This window comes from Leopardus geoffroyi, chromosome X (assembly GCF_018350155.1).
Source record: "Leopardus geoffroyi isolate Oge1 chromosome X, O.geoffroyi_Oge1_pat1.0, whole genome shotgun sequence".
Lineage (NCBI taxonomy): Eukaryota > Metazoa > Chordata > Mammalia > Carnivora > Felidae > Leopardus > Leopardus geoffroyi.
Genome location: NC_059343.1, coordinates 102804256 through 102817869, shown reverse-complemented (window position 1 = coordinate 102817869; position 13614 = coordinate 102804256). Strand labels below are relative to the sequence as shown.

Below are 13614 nucleotides of genomic sequence, written 5' to 3'. Positions count from 1 at the left end.
GATTTATCTCTGGAAAACAAAGGTGGCTCAATAAGTGCAAATCAATCAATGTAATACACTACATTACTAGAATGAAGGAAAAACCCCATGTGATCAACTAATAGATACACAAAAAAGCATTAAAAAAAATGCAACAGATTTTCACGAGAAAAATGTCTCAAAAAGCAAAATAGATAGGAAGTTCCTCAACCTGAAAAAGGGCATTTATGGAAAATCAATAGCTAACGTTACACTTAAGGGTGAAAGACTCAAACTTCCCCACTAAGATCAGGAGCAGACAAGAATGCCACTTTCACCACTGCTGTTCAACATTGTCCTGGAACTTCTAGCCAGAGCAATTAGTCAAGAAAAAGAACTAAAACACATCCAAATTAGAAAGGAATGAGTAAAACTCTCTCTCTTTATAGAGGGCATGATCTTCTATATGAAAATTCCCCAATAATCCACCAGAAAGTTACCAAAACTAATAAATTCATCAAAGTAGTAGCATACAGGATCAACACATAAAAATTAGCGGTATTTCTGTATACTAGCAATTCCATCTCCAGAAAAATTAAGAAAATAAGTCCATTTTCAATAGCATCAAAACACTAAAATACTTAGGAATACATTTAACCAAAGAGGTACAAGACATATACCCTGAAAACTACAAAACATTATTGAAAGTAGTTAAAAAGGGGTGCCTGGGTGGCTCAGTCGGTTAAGCATCTGACTTCAGCTCACGTCATGATCTCACGTGTGGTGGGTTCAAGCCCCGCATCGGGCTCTGTGCTGACAGCTCAGAGCCTGGAGCCTGCTTCGGATTCTGTGTCTCCCTTTTTTTCTGCCCCTCCCCCACTCACTCTTTGTCTCTAGCTCTCAAAAATAAATAAACGTTAAAAAAGTTTTAATTAGTTGAAGAAAACCTAAATACATAGAAAGATGTCTTGTGCTCACAAATTGGAACATATCATACTATTAAGATAGCAACACTCTCCAAGCTGATCTACAGATTCAATGAAATCCCCATTAAAACCCCTGCCTTTTTCTTTTGCAGAAATGTCAAAGCTGACCCCAAAATAACATGGGCAAGAGGCCCTAACAGCCAAAATAATCTTTGAAAAGAAAATTAGGGGCACCTGGGTGACTCAGCTGGTTAAGTGTCTGACTCTTGTTCTCGGCTCATGTCATGGTCTCACGGTTCATGGGATCGAGCCCTGCGTCAGGCTCTGTGCTGTCAGCATGGAACCTACTTAAGATTCTCTATCTCCCTTTCTCTCTGCCCCTCCCTGGCTTGAGCTCTCTCTCTCTCTCTGTCAAAATAAATAAATAAACTTTAAATAAATACATAAATACATAAAGTTGGAGAATTCCTTTTCTCCTGATTTCAAAACTTACTACACAAGGTTAGAGGATCAAAACAGAGTGGTACTGGCATACTGTGATAGAATTGAGAGTTCAGAAATAAACCCATGCATCTAGGGTCAACTGATTTTTGACAAGGTGCCAAAACCATTCAATGAGGAGGCAGTAAGTCTCCAACAAGTTGCTCTGATATAACTGGATGTCCACATGTGAAAGAATGAAGGTAGACTATTACCTCAGCCCATATACAAAAATTAACTCCAGTTTTCTTTGTTTTGTTTGTTGTGGCTACTTGTTTGAAGTTGTTTTAGTTACTTTTCTAGAAGTTTCTTTTTCTGTTACATGGCCACTGAGGTCTCTGTGTTCCTTTAGCTCAGCGGTAAGCTAAAGTATTGACAGAGTATCTATAAACACCTGAAGCCCCAAAATATCTTTTTACAGAAGTTTAAAAGCTCCCCCACTCTTTGAAGATTGCCTCTGTGTTGCAACACTCCTTCGATGCTTAGCCAGGCCCTTTACAACACTGCCTTCACCCTTACTTCCCACTTGTACAGAGCCTGAAGGTCAGCTGGAGGTGAAAGTTTGGGATCTTCTCTGAGGATTAGGCCCTTTCTGAGTAGGCATCCAGTATTGGTCACATGGGTGGCTCAGTCGGTAAAGGGTCTGCCTCTTGATTTCGGCTCAGGTCATGACCTCGAGGATGTGAGATGGGGCTCTGCGCTGAGGGCGGAGCCTGCTTAGGCCTCTCTCTCTCCCTCCCTCTGCTCCTCCCCCACTCATGCTTGCTCTTTCGCTCTCTCTTTCTCCCTCTCTCTCTCTCTCAAAAAAAGCCCCCATTTCCCCGCATGCCCCCTTTCCCACTCTCTTCCCAGCCTTTTTGATCTGTCTCTTGCTTGTCCTGACTGCGACCCCTTTCCCCGGGCTGCTATGGCCAATTCTTTTGCCTTTAAGTGCTTTTTGCCAAATGCCATCTGGGAAGCTGCCCCAGACCTGGAAACACTCTGTGTCGGGCAAACAAAGGCAATCCCCTCGTGCACCAGTTCTTCAGGGAGTCACCAGACAGATGGAAATCCACAATCACAGTTCGGTGGGAATAAGGTCTGTATTGCTCCCTCAGGCACTTGGCAACCTGCACCAGAAGTACAGGCTGCTGTCTTCATGGCCACCTCCGGGCTGGTATGCGGAGAAGGGGAAGTAGATCATTGAAAACAGCAAACTCTCTTGCTGCAAAGCACCTGCTTCTGTCATTAGGTTTTGCCCCGGTTGTTGGAAATTTTCAACTAGACTCCAGAGTTCTATAAAAGTTGATGCTGACCGTTTTTGCCAGCTCGTTGATGGAGGGATGGAGCCTTGGAATTTTCTACTCTCCCATTTTTTTTTTTTAATAAAGAATGCTATCATAGCCAAAAAAACATGAATATTCCAAATAAGATTAGTTTCATCTCCTTGTCATCTCTCATTCATCATCATGCAACCATTACCTCCTCCAGGAAGACTTAGCTGACCACTCCAGAACCAATTCTGTAATTAGTTTTTTTATTCTTCTTTCTCATCAACTAGACAGTTCCTTGAGAACAAAGACTGTATGCTTTCATTTCTGAACTCCTAGCACTTAACATGGTTCCAGGTACATACTAGTGCTTATAAATGCCAAAGGGAGGGGACAACGGAATCCTGAAAGATAGGGGAGAAGGAAAGAAAGCGGGAGAAACAGAAACTAGTCCATGATTCGTACAATCCTGATTCAAATGCAGACTGAAACCTATAAGGCGAGATCCTTGCCACGGTTTCAATCCAAAGAAAAGTAATTTTTTTAAGAGACACACATATCCCTAAGGGAAAAAAATTCACCATCTCCAAAACAGCTATGTTTTGAGGAAGTGCTTTCATACAATGTTAAACTTTATAACAACTTGGAACTATTTTTAAATTAACGCAACAACACTTCATAAATGCCAAGTTGTTTTGAAATTATTATTATTAAATTTAAGATACTTTGGATCTTCAAGACCTTTGTGGAATCAATTTCCACTGTATTAAAATGGGAAGATGATATATAATAGCTTATAAAGTGAGATGTGAAAATTAACGTGAAGGGCACCTGGGTGGCTCAGTTGGTTGAGCATCCAAGTCTCGGTTTTGGCTCAAGTTGTAGTCCCAGGATCGTGGGATCGAGCCCCACATCAGGCTCGACACTGAGCATGGAGCCTGCTTAAGATCCTTTCTCTCTCTCTTTCTCCCTCTGCCTCTCCCCTGCTCGCACAAGCACTCTCTCACTCTCTCTAAAATAAAAAAAAAAGTAACCTGACTATCATCCTTGATGAAACAATGATAATATCGCAAATGCCACCACACTTTACTTTGCAGGTGTGCAAGTTTGCAAAGTGTGAATATATGTTTACAAGAGAGTAGAACAATTCAATTGCATAAATTAATCAATCTGAGAAACCACATTAAAAACATAGATAATTTTTACATGATTTTCAGTAAGTTCATATACTTTCAATTTTAGTATAACCTCTGTCACAAAGGCTTCATAACAACTCTAAATGATAATCATTGATGATAAAGGAAGGAAAATAACATTTAAAATTCATCATATTAGTATGTATCTACGCTTGTGCAGATTTAATCTCCTAAGAATCAAAGGTGGTAAATAGAATAGAGAAAAAGCATATACAGTAAATATAAGCTATATGTGCTGAGTACTGAGGAACGGTTTTATACTGCTTTAGGAAAATTTACACCTTTTATTACATTTGCTTTCTTTTCTGCCACTTTGTACCCACAGTGACCTCTGCAATATAGCTGCCCAGCAGATGCCAAAAGGGAAAAGAGGAGGCACCTGGGCAGTTAACCTCAGAAATACTAGAGACATTTCCTGAATTTTTTTTTTCCCACATGAGCAGAATACAGGGGTAGGAAACCATAGTAGACAATCAACACAGTGTGAGCACAGCTGAACACAGTGTCACATTGCAAGTAATTCTAACGTACAATTTTATCTAACCCATATTGACAACATTTCGTAGTTATTACCGTATGTGTGGTAAAATCAGCCATGAAGAGTAAGCAGATCTCATAAAGGCAGACAGACTGGATTTTTGTATTTCCTTTCTTCTTGTTCGTTCTCAAGTATCTGTAAGTAACATCACCGCTGAACGTTTTCACTGGCGTCATTCGCAACTTTAAGGCCTTCCACCCCCACTTCCATTACAAACACACGCATACACACGAGCTCTTACATCTGCTCGCACTCCAGGGTGCCCTGGAAAACTCAAGGAAGTGATGGGGACTCTGGGACATTGAGCTCCAGGGGACTAACTGGCTGGCAAGTCATGCTTGGATCACCACACTTGGAAGGGAGGGCGAGGACAGGTGAGTCACCAGCCAAGTGTCTTGGTGTGAAATGAAGACTATGGACTCTTAATCCCCTAGGACCTGAGAGTCTGAAAGTGGGGCAGAAGGTAGGAGCTGAAGCAGAAGGGGAAGAACCAACAGGGTGGCAGATCTGTGAGCAGCTGTCTCTCTCAGGTCAGGCATAGACTGACTGGTACAGAAAGAATGGGGACACTGCCTTTGAGAAAAATCACTGGGCTACACTGGGAGGAAATTGATAGGTCCTTTTGCCCCAGCAGTTCTTAGAAATAGCTTACCGATACCACCACCTCCAAAATACATGTATATCATTAATATAAGTGCACGTAGGCCACAGTGTAAAATGACTACTGTTCTGGTTTTGATCTGATGGCAAGGAGGAGACTTTCAAGGGCACTGGATACCTAAAGGTCAACAGGTGATAGCTGATGATTGAATAAACAGGAAGAGGTAAGGTCAACTTCTGTTTTTCACCAGCGAGGGTGGTATGGATGAGCCCAAGCCCACACCATCCCACAGCCTCTTTTTGAAATGTCACTTAAGGCATCCCTGTGATTTTTCCATAATCTTTTTTAGCCTTGCTCAGTTGACTACATTTTGCTATTAGAAAGGAACAGGGAAAGCGAGTAGGACTTTATGCAAGTCTTCCTAACTTGAAAAGGACAGTCCTGTAAAGCCACTGATAGAGAAATCAGTTATCCTTCCAGACTTGCCTCAAGGCTGAGAAGAGAGAAGGGTGATTTCTTCACAAAGCCTGCCAACGCCTGGGTTCCACACCCCACTGTTGTCCTGTTCTCACAAGGCAGTGGCGAAGAAGACAACTGACCGCCCTCCGGAGGTGTCACCCCATTCTCTGAAAATTTGGGACCAGAGTTTAGAAGAAGCTAGATCGTACAGTGCCTTGCGCTAGGTGAGGCCGCTCATTGCAAACCACCCTCGTAAGCACAGAGTCATACAAACCCTGCAGGGGAAACAGACCCTGTACCCAACAGAGCAGACATTGCTCCCCTGTTCTCTCTGCCCAAGGGCGTGCTCAGACTGTGCCCTCATCAGAGATGTGAAGGGGAGGAATGTTCCTCTATGCTTCTTCTAGCTAGACTAAGAATTAAACTGACATGAGACAGATCAACAGGAGAAAAAAAAGCAAAGTTTCATTACATGTGCATGGAGACCCAACAATGAAATTGACACCCAAAGCATTGAGACCCAAAGAAATGACCAAGGCAGGAAGGTTTTATCCATTTTAGACAAAGAGACATTAAATCTGTGACGAATTGACAGGACAGAGAAGACGTGTGTTCAGGAGCTTGAATGAGTAATGAATTTTAAATGGAATGTGGGCTAAAGTAGCAAATTAGTAAAAAGTAACAAGGTTTGTTTATATAGACTTCTCGCTCTAGATTCCCTCCCTCTGGTGATAAACCTTAAAGAGACTCTTAAATACAGAGAACAAACTGAGGGTTAATGGAGGGTGCAGCGGGGGGGAGGGGAAAATGGGTGATGGGCATTGCAGAGGGCACTTGGGATGCGCACTGGGTGTTACATGTAAGCGATGAATCATGGCAATCTATTCCCAAAGCCAAGAGGACACTGTATACACTGTACGTTAGCTAACTTGACAATAAATTACATTAAAAAAAAAAAAGCCTCTACTTCCTGGTGTTGGGAGGGGACCTGTCACCTGAGAGATTTATGTCCCGCTTTCAAGGAGAAAGAGGAGGTTCTGAGTGTCGTTCTTGTGTAGGCTATTTTTTAAGTAGCCTTAATTCAGGGGCGCCTGGGTGGCTCAGTCGGTTAAGCGTCCAACTTCAGCTCATGTCACGATCTCACGGTTTGTGAGTTCAAGCCCCCGTGTCAGGCTCTGTGCTGACAGTTCAGAATTCGGAGCCTGTTTCAGATTCTGTGTCTCCCTCTCTCTGCCCCTCCCCTACTCATGCTCTGTCTCTCAAAAATAGACATTCGAAAAGTTATTTAAAAAGTAGCCTTAATTCAAAATAGTCAATATGTCATGTGGCACATTTTGGGGCAGCCTGCCCTGGGCCCCTACGGGGTGCTACTGCTTTGAAGTGCCCTATGTCCTATCTCTGGAATGCACCTGTTTCCATTTGTGCCTACTCACCCACAGCTGAACAATGCTTTTGATACTTTCTTGCTGGTCAGTCAGAATAATCGTCGTGTTTTAAGGAATGTTCACATGGTGACTATGCAAAAACAAATTATATGTATTACCTCATTTAAATTTTTAAAAATTTAACGTTCATTCATTTTTGAGACAGACACACACACACACACACACACACACACACACAGCGTGAGTGGGGGTGGGGCAGAGAGAGAGGGAGACACAGAATCTGAAGCAGGCTCCAGGCTCTGAGCTGTTAGCACAGAGACTGATTTGGGGCTCAAACTCACAAGTCGTGAGATCATGACCTGAGCCAAAGTCAGACTAACTGACTGAGCCACCCAGATGCCCCTGTATTACCTCATTTAATCCTCAAAACAACTCCATGAATTATAGTTATAATTATTATCCCCTTTTACAAATGAAGATACTGGGGCTCCTAAATTTAAGTAATTTGCCCAAGCTCACACAACTAGGAAGTGGTCAATTTAAAACTTTTGTGAACACCTTGCATACCTGCTTTAGATCCTTTGAAGACATTTAAGAAATTTTTAAAGCTCTCCTCTATCACATTTTCTCCCTGTTTTGCTTCCTCCTTCTGTTTCCAGAAGTAACCCGAGATTCGTGTATATGTTCTTGTGGATGCATTTATAAATATGTATTTATTCACAAACAATATAGTATTATCTCTGCAGTAAATAGTATCACCTCTTTTCAAACTTGCATTTTCCACTTTGCATGAGTCCATACTGATATAAATAAATTATTGAATAAATATATAAATGGGGGAGAAGGGACAAATCTCCCACGTAAAAGATTTTGAAACACATTATGTAGATACTCTACCCTAAAGGAGGGAGAGCATAATTCCCCACTGCTTGAATGTGGGCTTTGACTTAATGGCTCAATTCCAAAGAATAGAGTGTGGAAAGGGGAAAATAGTAACTTCACAGTGAAAAGACCCAGAAGAGAGTAATTTAACAAAGTAATCAGAATTAACATCACCAGAGATAAGTCATAGTGAAATCACACACCCTCTGATATGATGCAATGAGATGTGTACTTCACTTCGATGCTATTCTTTCCAAAAACTCATAACCCCAGAGAAATCAAGTTTTCAATCATGAGAAAACATCACATCAAACAAACTCAGATTGAGGGACATTCTACAAAATACCTGATTGTTCAAAATTAGCAAGGTCATGAAATACAAAGACTGACAAATTGTGACATATTGGAGGAGACTAAGGAGATATGACAACTAAATGTAATGTGTTATTCTAGACTGGATACTGCAAATGAAAAAGGACACTAGTGAAAAGCTTAGTGAAATCTTAATAAATTCTGCACATTAACAGTAATGTACCAACGTTAATTTCTTAGTCTTTACAAATGTACTGTGGTTAGTTAAAATGTTCATATTGGGCACCTGGGTGGCTCAGTCGGTTAAGCGTCTGACTTCGGCTCAGATCATGATCTTATGGTTAATGAGGTCGAGTTCCGCTATGGGTGAGCTTGAGCCCCACTTTAGGTGAACCCTGCTTCTCTCTCTCTCTCTCTGCCCCACGTGGGATTTGCACTCTCTCTCTCCGCCTCTCATTCACTTGTGCCCTCTCTCTCAAAAAAAAAAAAAGATGTTCATATTAGGGGTACCTTGATGAAGAGGATATGAGAACTCTCTGTCCTATCTTGGCAACTTTTTAATATATTTAAACTTATTCCACAATTAAAATTTTACTAAAGACACATTTATTCGTTGCTCTGTCCAAATCATATTTATAAATATATATATACATGCACAGAGAGATAAAGAAAGAAAGAGGTTTTGTTCTGCCTGTTTTGTCAATTATTGAGAGAAATAGGTTGAAATCTACCACTATGATTGTGGGTTTGATTCTCCTTGTAGTACTCTTAGTGTTTGCTTTTAAATTTTGAGGCTTGGGGTGCCTGGAGGCTCAGCTGGCTGAGAGTCTGACTTCAGCTCAAGTCATGATCGCATAGTTCGTGAGTTCAAGCCCCACATCGGGCTCCGTGCTGACAGCCCAGAGCCTGAAGCCTGCTTCGGATCCTGGGTCTGGATTTCTCGCCCTCTTCCCCTCCCCCACTCATGCTCTGTCTTTCTCTCTCTCTCTCTCTCTCTTTCAAAAGTAAATAAACATTTAAAAATTTTTAAATTTTGAGGCTATGTTATTAGGAACATAAACATTTTTAATTTTTTTTATTTTTTTAAATGTTTTATTTTTTATTTATTTTTGAGACAGAGAGAGACAGAGCATGAACGGGGGAGGGTCAGAGAGAGAGGGAGACACAGAATCTGAAGCAGGCTCCAGGCTCTAAGCTGTCAGCACAGAGCCCGACACGGGGCTCGAACTCACGTACGGTGAGATCATGACCTGAGCCGAAGTCGGCCGCCCAACCGACTGAGCCACCCAGGCGCCCCTAAACATTTTTAATTGTTATATCTCTTGGTGAATTGAAACACTGATTTGTAAAAAAAAAAAAAAAAAAAAAAAAAAAAAATTTTATTTGTATGAAGATTTCTTTTTCATCTCTAATAATGATTTTACCTTAAATTCTATATTGTCTGTTAATAATAGTGAGCTTCATGCTCTTTACCATTTTCCCTTCATTTTTGACCTGGTAATTCCTTACCATGTTATGAATCTTCAATGCTTATGGGTGTGTAAATCAGTGCAATCACTTCTGGAAACTATTTGGCAGTATCTTCTAAAGCTTAATACCAGCCTACCCTCTGGCCCAGCAATTCTATTCCTAGATACATACCCAAGATAATTGAGTACATATGTCCTTTAAAAGACATGCACAAGATGGACGCCCCAGTGGCTCAGTTAGTTAAGCATCCGACTTCAGCTCAGGTCATGATCTCACGGTTCATGGGTTCGAGCCCCATGTCTGGCTCTGTGCCAATGGCTCAAAGCCTGGAGCCTGCTTCGGATTCTGCGTCTCCCTCTCTCTCTGCCCCTCCCCCACTCATCCTCCGTCTCTCTCTCTCTCAAAATAAATAAATATTTTTAAAAATTAAAAAAATAAAAGACATCCACAAGAATAGCAGTGTTATTTATAACAGCCGGAAACTAGAAACAAGTCAAATATGCACCAATGGTAGAATGAATAAATAAGTTGTGGTATGTTCATACAATAGAATATCAACAGCAGCAATAAAAAAGAACAATCTACTGCCACCCACAAAAGCATGGTTGAATTTCTCATACAAAATGTTGAACAAAAGAAGCCAGAAATAAGAGTACTTTCATATTTACATGAAGTTCAAGAACAGGCCAAATTAACAGATGGTAATGCGGTGGAAAATGGCCACAAGTTTTTTTGTTTTTTTGTTTGTTTGTTTGTTTTTTTGTTTTTTTGTTTTTTTGTTTTTTCGCAGCTCCTGCCATCCGTAGGCAGAGTTTATTTCTCCACTTCTGGAATCTAGGATGGCCTTGTGACTTGCTTGGACCAAAGAATGCAGTGGAGGTGACATTGTGCAACTTCTGGACAATTTGTTGTGGCCTTCTTGCTGCCCTGAGAGGTCCACGTAAGGAGCCCAGTCTTACCTCTTAGAGGATTAAATACCCAGACAGAGAGAGAGAGGGGCCCAGCTGACAGCCAGCACCAACCCCCAGACATCTGTATGAAACTATCCTGGACCATCCAGCCCCAGTCAAGCTGCCAAATGACTGTAATCACACGAGTGATCACAGGTGAGATGAGCAGAATTGCCCAGCTGAGCTCAGCCTAAATTCCTGACCCACAGAATTATGAGCAAATAAAATGGTTGCTATTTGAAGCCACTATGTTTTAGAGTGGTTTGTAATAGATAAAACTGATACAGTGCTAGACGTCAGATTACTGGTTATCTCTGGTGGGTGGATACTGATTGAGAAAGAGCATATGACAGCCTTCATCACATCCACCAAAGACGTCCTAATCCTTGAAACCTAATAGGGAATATGATAGATTACCTGGAAAGGGGCAATTCGTGTTGCAGATGAAATTAAGGTTGCTAATCAGCAGATAGGGCGATTATCCTGGGTTATCCAGGTGAGCCTCATGTGCTTAAAAGTGGAAACAGGAGGCAGAAGAGTAGAGTCGGAGGGACAGATGACTACAGAACGATGATTAGGAAAATGCGCCATCTCTGGCATTCAAGATGGAGGAGGAAGGGAACCACAAGCTAAGGAAGACAGGCAACCTGTAGAAGCCGGGAAAGGCAAGGACATGGATCCCCTCCTACAGGCTTCAGGAAGAACTGGCCCTGCCGATACCTTGATGTTAGCCCTGCGAGACCACTTTCAAACTTCTGGTAATAAATTGGTGTGGTTTTCAGCCACTGAGTCCATATAACTTGTTAGAACAGCCGTAGAAAATAAAGAAACTGATCTGGATGGATCTCTTTACAGCCCTTAGTGACCAGCAATCTCATTTCACCCCCAGTGACTTCCTCAGGGAGTAAGACAGCCCTAGAAGAGCCAGGGCAAGAACAGTTCTCTTGTGCACAGACTCTGAAAACCAAGACCACCGTCCAGAGCTGGCTTCACGGGTGTATGAGCTAAGCAGTTGCACAGGGGCCCATGCTTAGGCGGGCCCCACCCTTGGTTTCACGCTGTGCTGTTGTTGTCTTTAAACCCTTAATAATTTTTTTTAATGTTTTTTTTTTTTTAGTGTTTATTTATTTTTGAGACAGAGAGAGACAGAGCATGAACGGGGGAGGGTCAGAGAGAGAGGGAGACACAGAATCCGAAACAGGCTCCAGGCTCTGAGCTGTCAGCACAGAGCCTGACTCGGGGCTTGAACTCACTGACCACAAGATCATGACCTGAGCCGAAGTCGGCCGCTCAACCGACTGAGCCACCCAGGCGCCCCTAAACCCTTAATAATTTTTGAACGAGGGGCCCTGGATGCTCATTTTACACTGGTTGCTGACCATCCTGTTTGTTCCTCTTAGTGCCAGGACCAGGCCACCAGACCACCCTCTCTTAAAATTGTTAGTAACTTTAGGGGTGCCTGGGTGGCTCAGTCGGTTGAGTATCTGACTTCAGCTCAGGTCATGATCTCACGGTTCAAGAGTTCGAGCCCTGTGTCAGGCTCCGTGTTGGCAGCTGGAAGCCTGGAGCCTGCTTTGGATTCTGCGTCTCCCTCTCTCTCTGCCCCTCCCCTGCTCATGCGCTCTCTGTCTCTCTCTCTCTCTCTCTCCGTCTCTCAAAAAAATAAACATTTTTTTGTTAAATTGTTTAATTTTTAAACAAAAATTAAATTGTTGGTAACTTTATTTTATGAGTCCAATTATCCTTTCCTGGCATTAGGCCTTGAAGAGGGCCACTCTTCTCTACCTCGATAGATCCTCCTGATTCCAGATCTCAGGACAAAGGGGTTGGACATGTAAGTCTGTTTCCTCCTTGGACTTCTGCTCCAGACTTTCTGTCTGGTGAACATCTTCATGACTGACATGGCCTCTTGAAGACCTGCTCCAGGAAGCCCTTCCGATGGCCCGCGTGGAGAGTGACTGACAGGTCATTTCTCTAAAGAGGAAAAAGTACAATTATCTCACAACACCCTACTACATACAGAACACTAGTGCCTGGGGATATGAATAAGTGTTACAAGAAAGAGGAGTTATGTAGCCAAGGACCTTTGTCAAACTGAGTTTCAAAGATTAAATTCCTTTTTTTCAGAGGGACTTCTTACTCACTTATATGTGCTAAAGGACATCGCAACCCTCCAAAGGGTCTTGCAAGACTAATTTTCCACAGAAAAAGTTTTGGGAAATGTTCTCCTAAACCAATGAAGCCCATACCTAACGGAACCCTCAGCGTATCTCCTTTTCCGTTGAAATGTAACCATATGTGTGAGCACGCATCTAGGCGAGAAGACTTTCTTTGCCTAATTCCTCCTTTCCTCTGCCCCTCTGCTCACATACATGCTCCGTACAGGACAGCAGCCGAAGGACTACTATTCAATCCACACTCATTGGGCGGGACGATGATGGTGGTGGTGGCAGTGATGACAATGGCTAACACTTATCAAGCACTTGCTCGGCGTCAATAAATACCGTTCTAAGCACTTGTCACATATCATTTCACTTAATACCATGGCCTACTTTAAAGAATACCCTGCATTTTTAATGCAAGGATCCTCAATTTACGGTTGATAAATCTCAGTGGACACAGCTGATGGTAAACTCGGCATTTTTTGTCACAGGGTAGCAACATTTACAGTGGCACATCTCCACCCAAGGGGTTATAGAATTCCTTTGATATGCATAAAACAAACAAACCAAAATAAATAAAAACAAACCTTCTAAACCAACAGTGGACTATTTGTAAACTTGATTGTAAACCTGTTGGGGATGAAGTCGAAACACCTGGCACTTTTTCCATTCAAAAATACACCAGTGAGTGACGGATGATACTGCTGTCCAAGAAAACTAAGATTTGTTCTAGAAGCTGGGAACTGATTACTCTGATGAGCTCTAAAGCAAATGCTGGGGGAAATATGCTCTCAGCCTTTGAATTTTTTTTTTTTCAACGTTTATTTATTTTTGGGACAGAGAGAGACAGAGCATGAACGGGGGAGGGGCAGAGAGAGAGGGAGACACAGAATCGGAAACAGGCTCCAGGCTCTGAGCCATCAGCCCAGAGCCCGACGCGGGGCTCGAACTCACGGACCGCGAGATCGTGACCTGGCTGAAGTCGGACGCCCAACCGACTGCGCCACCCAGGCGCCCCAGCTCTCAGCCTTTGAAGTTATTCGCA

General features: G+C 42.4%; 1 protein-coding gene across 2 annotated transcripts in view; it reads right to left on the bottom strand.

The window, feature by feature from the left end:
• Positions 1–13614, bottom strand: part of LOC123594578 (testis-expressed protein 13D-like) — a 96536-nt gene that overhangs the window by 6177 nt on the left and 76745 nt on the right. The window contains exon 1 of one of the 2 annotated variants that reach the window (XR_006710786.1): positions 12193–13339. The exons of the other annotated variant lie outside the window; for it this stretch is intronic. The gene's annotated coding sequence lies outside the window, so the exon portion shown is untranslated. Of the gene's footprint in view, positions 1–12192; positions 13340–13614 lie in introns of those variants that run through there. 2 annotated transcript variants of the gene reach the window in all.